Raw genomic sequence first — 7511 nt, 5'->3', positions numbered from 1 at the left:
AGTCCGGGTTAATGTGAACTCGTGTAAGTGACTGTTGACGTCTTGACTGTGAATAACAGAGTGCAGGAGTCAAATTTTTGTTTTTCGTTTTTTTCATTGGAGAAGTGTAATGATATTCTAGGTCCTGAAGAAGCATCATAGGATCCCTTTGGACCAAAAGAGACGCAAAACATGTCAACCTCATTTTGAGGAATGTCTGGTAATTACTGACTTCCTCTACGCCTTATTGAATCTTCTAGTGAGTGTTTGAGCATTATCTCTATCTCACTCCTGTATTACTTTTAATCTTGGCCATTACCTAACATCAATGAATAAATAACTACTCAGTGAGGGTTCTGAGCCAATTTTATCTTCTATCGATCTCTCCTTTTCCCTTCGGACCCATATTTGGGTTCTGTGGCATCATCGAAAAAAGATCTCTGGCAAAGAGCCCCCCTTCGGGGGGAGCCCATCAGACATTGCAGCGCCGGTCTGACGAGGAGCCATCGATGATGAAGCATGACACCCAATAGGGTGTGTGAGGACTCTTGCTCCTATTAATTAGGACTCCCTTGGATTCTTCATCTTTTTTGGAACAGTGTATTGTATTATATAACTATACTCATTGGAGGGTATACACTGGACCATTAAGCCTCCAATTCCCCTATTCTTTGAAGTATACTTACAAGATCACCTGGATATTGTCTTTCCAGAGGCACAATACCCCCATACAGCGAACAAAAATGATCTTATTGTGAAGGTCCCACCGGCTGCTCACGTTATTGTTCAACCAGTAAATCGCCTTGTTTTTCAGAGCCAACGTTGGCTCCAGTGAGCCGGCTGACGGATAGGGCACATTGGCCAGGACAACTACATATGGACTGGCCGTAGGACGGAGATTAGTCACTGGCTAGTGGGCTGATTTCGTTGATTTATTATATCGATTTGGCTTGGGTTGTGCCAAAGGTATCTGTTGCCTGATCCCCTTTGCTGGAAGGATAGTGGCTGCCCCAGAAGTGATATCACCTGTTTGGCTATCAATGCCTTCTCTTTCTGCACCTTCCTTGGAGCTAAGGACTGAGCTCTCATTAGATGGTTGGGGGAGGGGTAACTCCAAATGCTACAGATGTCTGTGCCAGCAAATGGTCATCCAATCTGGCCTTGCTGGATTTTATCAATGAATTGAAACTGGCCTCAATATCAGCAAGCCGTTCATACACTGGGCTTAATTCATGGTCCAATAACTCACTAAGACGCCCACTTCTAATGCCCCACAGATCCGGGAGCAGTAGTGATGGGGGGCATTGCGTGTTGTATTTGTGGCATTTGTGCCTGTTTTAGACTGCTGGGCTTAGGTTTCTGTGTCTTTTTCCTCAGCTTCACTGCTGGTTCGGAATCGGGCAAGCAGTTAGCGGCTTCAGACCTTCTGTTTGGGGACACCGCTTGCCCTGGGACATCTCCATCCTCAAAAAGCTTGCTGGCCCCTGCAGACGGAGTTTTCACAATGGGGGGTGAACAGGGGATCCCTTGGTATGCGCATTTTCTAGTGAGATGGGGCTAGGTGGTGAGGAGAGCTTTCAGGCACTTACCTTTTTGTAGGAGTGAAATGGACATGAAGTAAATTACCTGCATCTCTGTGGGCTAAGCAGTCCAAGTAAATGATGATCAGGCCTGACCTACTGGGATGAAAGGACGATAGCTGATGGATACCAGACTGCTACTCAGTGACATCCGGGATGTCTTGCCTTCTCTCAGCTTCTACAAGATAAGTAACATGATTTAGTACCTAATAATTAATAATCTGCATGACTACTGGGATGAAATTGATTCATGGATTTACCTAATATCCCTTCCTCCCTTTTGACAGGTGTCTGTGAAGTGACCTGGTTTCTGATAGCTGCATCTATAATCACAAGAAATTACAATGTTAATTCCCCTGGTGAACATGCATGGATATATACATAAAGGTAAGTATTGTTCTAGCTTCTCTAACACATACACAAATATGTTTCGCAATTGTAGATAAATATTGCTTCTGTCTATTTTCAAATTAAACAAATACTTCTTATTCAATGTTCATGAAGAGCCAACATAACAAGTGAAACAACAGAAACGTCTGTGTGATAACCTTAATAGCCAGGTTCCATGAAGCAGAGTTTAAATTCCAATATATATATAGCCATGATTTCCTTATTCTTAACCAGAATTTCCAACAGTATGACTGTTCTAAACTTTTTCTTTTTATATTTTAGGAAGTTCCAGAAGCTAGGACATCAAGTGCTGTGTCAACAAGATTCAATCAGATAAGTATCAATAGATTTACTAGAACATTAAGCACATTTACTGCCTTGAGGAGCATGTTGGCTTTTTCAACGTTAATTGTCTCCTGTTGTTTGCAGAGCACGGCAGACGTGAACAAGGAATCAACAGGCCTGTCCGACATCAAGACAACCAGGACAGAGGCATACAGGGAGGTGGATGCAGAAACGGGAGCAGGATGTGGACAGCAGGTAAGGGACCATGTAGAATAGACAACACAGGACGCGAAATATCAGGTAAGCGGAAAGAAGACAAACGAATTCTGGAACGGTAAGCACTCATTCAGGGTGCAGGGCGCAATCTAAAAAGGCTACGCACTCCATCCATTAAAGGGACCAGGCAGTCGGATCGCTGCACACGTGTTGTGCTCCACAATACACCCCCTAAGGTCCTCCTCACAGTTTTGGCTTATCTTGATGTCGACAATGAAAAATATGTCAAAGGCAAGGGGCGTGTACGTGACATGTAGGTTACCAAGGTCTTCTGGACCATAACCTTTCCAGTGAATCAAATAGAACAGTCTATGGAGTATTCGATTAAAGTCCAAAGTTGCCTCTACTTCAAATTTGGGTTCATGATCCACAACAACAGCTGGTTTTTTGGGGGGGGAAAGCATGGTTCCTGGAGTGACAGGTTTCAGTAGAGACACATGAAACACCAGGTACTTGTAACTGTCTAAATCTAGTTTCATGGCAACATAGTTGAATTTCTTGATGATGGGGCAATGTCCGATTTAACGTGGTTGGAACTTTCGAGGGCCTTTCAAATTGAGGTGTTGTGTGGATAGCTGTACTTGATCTCCAAACTGATAGTCAGTGCTTGCTCTTTGATGTTTATTGTTGTTACGTTTATAGTCAAGTTTTGCTTGCTCTAAATTATCTTGTGCCGTTTGATGAAAAGCCTTAATTTGATCTACATAGTGTTGTACTGCAGATACCTCTGCTACAGGGTAGATGAGGATAACAGAAAATGAGGGTGCAGACCCTAATTATATAACGTTATTATAGTCATACTCTGCTGCCCAAAGACAGCTATCCCAATGAGCAGCATTTCTAAACACCTGACCTCTTTTATATTGTTCTAAGCATTGATTCACCTTTTCTGTTTGACCATCTGTTTGTGGGTGATAGCATGTGGCTAGTTGCACCTCTATTTAGTAGACTCAAAATAAGGTTTCTTCAAAGCCTTAAGTTGAACTGTGAAACCCTATCGGACACTATTACTGATGACAAACCATGCAGGTGTGCTAAAGATTGTAAAAATGTGTCTGCAAGGACCTTTGAGGTTGGTAAACCTGCAATGCAATAAAGTGGGCCATTTGGGAAAACATATCTACAGTAACCATGACTGCAGTGTGGCTAAGTTCTGCCTGGTGTAACTCTGTTATGAAGTCCAGGTAGATGGTATGCCATGGGTATGGAGGAATAGGGAGTGGATGTAATAATCCAGTAGGTGCTTGATGAATGTCTTTACCCTGGGCACACACAGTACATCTCTGTACAAACTGTTCTGTGTCAGACACAAGAGTAGACCACCAGAAATGGTGCCAAACTAACTCTATGGTCTTCTTTTTACCTGGATGGCCTGCTAATAATGGAGTATGGCACCATTGTAGCGCTGTTGTTGCAAAGCCGGTGTGGGAACAACCATACCATCTCATATATACAACAGACATTGAGGGTCATTCTGACCCTGGCGGCCGGTGGCCGCCAGGGCCACCGACCACGGGAGCACCGCCAACAGGCTGGCGGTGCTCCAACGAGCATTCTGACCGCGGCGGTTCAGCCGCGGTCAGAAGCGGAAAGTCAGCGGTCTCCCCGCTGACTTTCCGCTGCTCGTGTGAATCCTCCATGGCTGCGGAGCGCGCTCCGCAGCCATGAGGATTCTGACCCCCCCCTACCGCCATCCTGTTCATGGCGGGAAAGCCGCCATGAACAGGATGGCGGTAGGGGGGGTCGCGGGGCCCCTGGGGGCCCCTGCCGTGCCCATGCCAATGGCATGGGCACGGCAGGGGCCCCCGTAAGAGGGCCCCGCAAAGTATTTCAGTGTCTGCCTTGCAGACACTGAAATACGCGACGGGTGCCACTGCACCCGTCGCACCTTCCCACTCCGCCGGCTCGATTACGAGCCGGCATCCTCGTGGGAAGGTCGTTTTCCCCTGGGCTGGCGGGCGGTTTTTCAGCAACCGCCCGCCAGCCCAGGGGAAAACTTGTAATACCCGCCGCGGTCTTTTGACCGCGGCGCGGTATTTTGGAGGGCGGCATCCTGGCGGGCGGCCTCCGCCGCCCGCCAGGGTCATAATGAGGCCCATTATTCCTTAACTTGTTACCGTGTTTACAAATTATCTCTTCTGCTTCTTTGGTTTGTTGTGCTGTAGTTAATGCCTTCAGAAAGGAACTCTCAGACATAATTGTCCCTAAAATACGTTCTTGGGGTATAATTGAGGGATAGTCTGGTTTAACTTCTTTGCCATCATACCCCAGGAGTGATAATGCATTGTCTTTCTCATGCTGTCTACCTGATTGAAAATGAATTACAAAATCATAATTATTAAAGAACTTGGTTTATCGGAGTTGTCTCAGAGACAGGGCTTCTGCGGATTGAAAAAAATGTGAGATTCCTATGGTCTATGATCACGATAGCGGTATGTTAAGCACCCTTCAGATATTAATAGCTAAGAGTTCCTTGTTGACTACAGAATAATTTACTTCAACTGAACTACGTTTACATGAAAAGTACGCAACAGGGTGTAATAGACCTGTCTCCTTATTTCTCTGTGACAAAACCCCCCTACTACTGCATGAGATGCATCTGCTTCCATAATGAAAGGTTGTGAAGTATGTCGGTATTGTAAAATAGGAGCATTAACAAAAGCCTTTTTTAGATGTTGAAAGGCCAGTTAGTCAATGAAAAACCACCCCTTTTTTCAATAGGTGTGTTATTGGGGCTACTATGGTGGGAAAGTGGTCTATGAACTGCTGATAAAAATTGGTGAATCCTAGAAAACGTTACACTTCTTTAACAGATTTTGGAGACTTCCATTATAAGATGGCAGTAATCTTTTGTAGGTCCATATTGACTCCTAATGATATAGACTAGAAAGGAAACAGCAGGAGCATGAAACTCAAATGTTTCTATTTTTACTAAAAAGTTATCATCTTGCAATTGTGGTAAAATGACTCTTACATGGTTCTTATGTTCATTCATGGAGGGGAAATATATCAGCATGTCATCAAGATAAGCAACTACACATGCATCCAAAAAATCTCTTAGTACTTCATTAATGAAAAATTGAAAGTCAGCAGGTGCATTGCACAGGTCAAATGGCATTACTAGTTATTCAAATAAGCTGGATTTAGTGTAAATAGCTGTTTTCCATTCATCTCCCTCCCTTACATGCACCAGATGATAGGCACCTCTTAGGTCTAACTCAGTGAATATCTGAGCATCCTTCACCTGATCGAATAGGCTGGAAGTAGGAGGCAATGGATAGCGGTTCTTAATGATGACCTCAATGAGTGCCATATAGTCAATACAAGAGCACAACTCACCCCCTTTTTTATATAAAGAACAAAGGAGATGAGGCTGGAGAGCGAGATGGCCTAATAAATTCTGTGCTCAACATTTCATCTAAATTTTCCATAAGATGGATGTTTTCTTTCTCGGTCAATGCATCGATTCTAATACAGGGTATATGCTCCCTAGGGACCAGATCGATTTGGCAGCCATAAGGGCGATGCGGTGGAAGTATGGTTGCCTTTTGTTTACCAAAGACATCTGCTAGATCTTGATAGCAAGAAGGAATCTGGAGGCTGATTGCTTCTGGAGACAATCCTGCAATATTTTCAGGATTAGGACTTGACCACATATACTGTAGAAACAATTTGTTTTGCAATATGTGGAAGGAAAGGTTACAGTATGATTATTCCAATCCATGTAGGGGTTGTGAGTTTCTAGCCATGGTATCCCCCCAAAAAAGCCTGGAACTGTGGAGACTGAATCGAGTCGAACTTAGGCCCTCATTCTGACCCTGGCGGTCGGCGGAGAGACGGCGGTCGGACCGCGAACAGACCGGCGGTATTAAAAATGGCATTCTGACCGCGGCGGTCCCCGCCGCGACCGACCGCTACTTCTCCACTCCGACCGCCACGGCGGTCATGACCGCGGGGCTGGAGTTTGCGCACTCCGGCCCGGCGGTCGTCCCAAGACCGCCAAGGGTATTATGACCCTGCCTACCGCCGCGGTTTCTTGCGGGCGGGAACCGCCGTGCGAACCATGGCGGTAAGCACTATCGGGGCCAGGGAATTCCTTCCCTGGCACTGATAGGGGTCTCCCCCACCCCCCACTACCCACCCGAGTCCTCCCCCCTGCCACCCCCCAGAGGTGGTACGAACCCCCTCCCCACCCCCACCCCGACATGCACATACATGTACCCCGACATGCACACACCCCCAACATGCACATATACACACCCCCTACACACACATACACAACGGGGACACATACCCGCACACATACATGCCGACATGCGCACCTGCCGAACAGCACACATTACCCATAGACACAGCAGCACCCCCCGCCCGCATACACGCACTCACACACCCCCTCTACACACTCACACGCACACCCCCATGCACGCCCACATCACACAACACCCCCCCACCCCCTCCCCTCACGGACGATCAACTTACCTTGTGCGTTGGTCCTCCGGGAGGCGACGGGAGCCATAGGGACGTGACCGCCAACAGAAGACCGCCAACAGAAGACCGCCACACAGAAATGTGGGTCGTAATTCTGTGGGCGGTGTTCTGCTGGCGTGGCGGTGGAGGTTGACCAGTCTCCACTTTCCCGCCGACCGCCAGTGTGGCTGCTGGCGGTTTTCCGGCGGAACGCTCCCAGCGGTCAGAATGCGCACAGCGGCACACCGCCGCGGTCGGCGGTCTTCACCGCGGCGGTAACTCAGCGGTCTTGCGAAAAGACCGCCAAGGTCAGAATGAGGGCCTTAATCTTTTCCCTGTGAGTGCCCTGTATGTTAAGCCACATAGTGATACTGGAACAAGTAATGGGACCTGACTACAGAGCGCTACCCTCAATCGTTTTAGCTTCGTCAATCTGGTCTTACAGCTCACTCAGATTCTGATACAATGAAGCAAGTGACTGGTCCATAAAGTTCCCAGAAGCCCCAGCGTCGACTAGTAGTTGAAAATCCCCCA

The 7511-nt window shown here is 46.9% G+C and overlaps 1 long non-coding RNA gene across 1 annotated transcript in view; it reads right to left on the bottom strand.

The window, feature by feature from the left end:
* Positions 1 to 1612: 1612 nt before the first annotated feature.
* Positions 1613 to 7511, bottom strand: part of LOC138249215 (uncharacterized) — a 30144-nt gene continuing 24245 nt past the window's right edge. Inside the window, exons 2-3 of the long non-coding RNA XR_011194789.1 lie at positions 1820 to 1882; positions 1613 to 1737 (exon numbers count right to left, since the gene is read on the bottom strand). This is a non-coding gene — a long non-coding RNA (uncharacterized lncRNA). The remainder of the gene's footprint in view (positions 1738 to 1819; positions 1883 to 7511) is intronic.

Source organism: Pleurodeles waltl, chromosome 8, assembly GCF_031143425.1.
Source record: "Pleurodeles waltl isolate 20211129_DDA chromosome 8, aPleWal1.hap1.20221129, whole genome shotgun sequence".
NCBI classification, from domain to species: Eukaryota; Metazoa; Chordata; class Amphibia; order Caudata; family Salamandridae; genus Pleurodeles; species Pleurodeles waltl.
The sequence above is the reverse complement of the archived record's forward strand: the minus strand, read 5'-3'. Positions and strand labels throughout refer to the sequence as shown.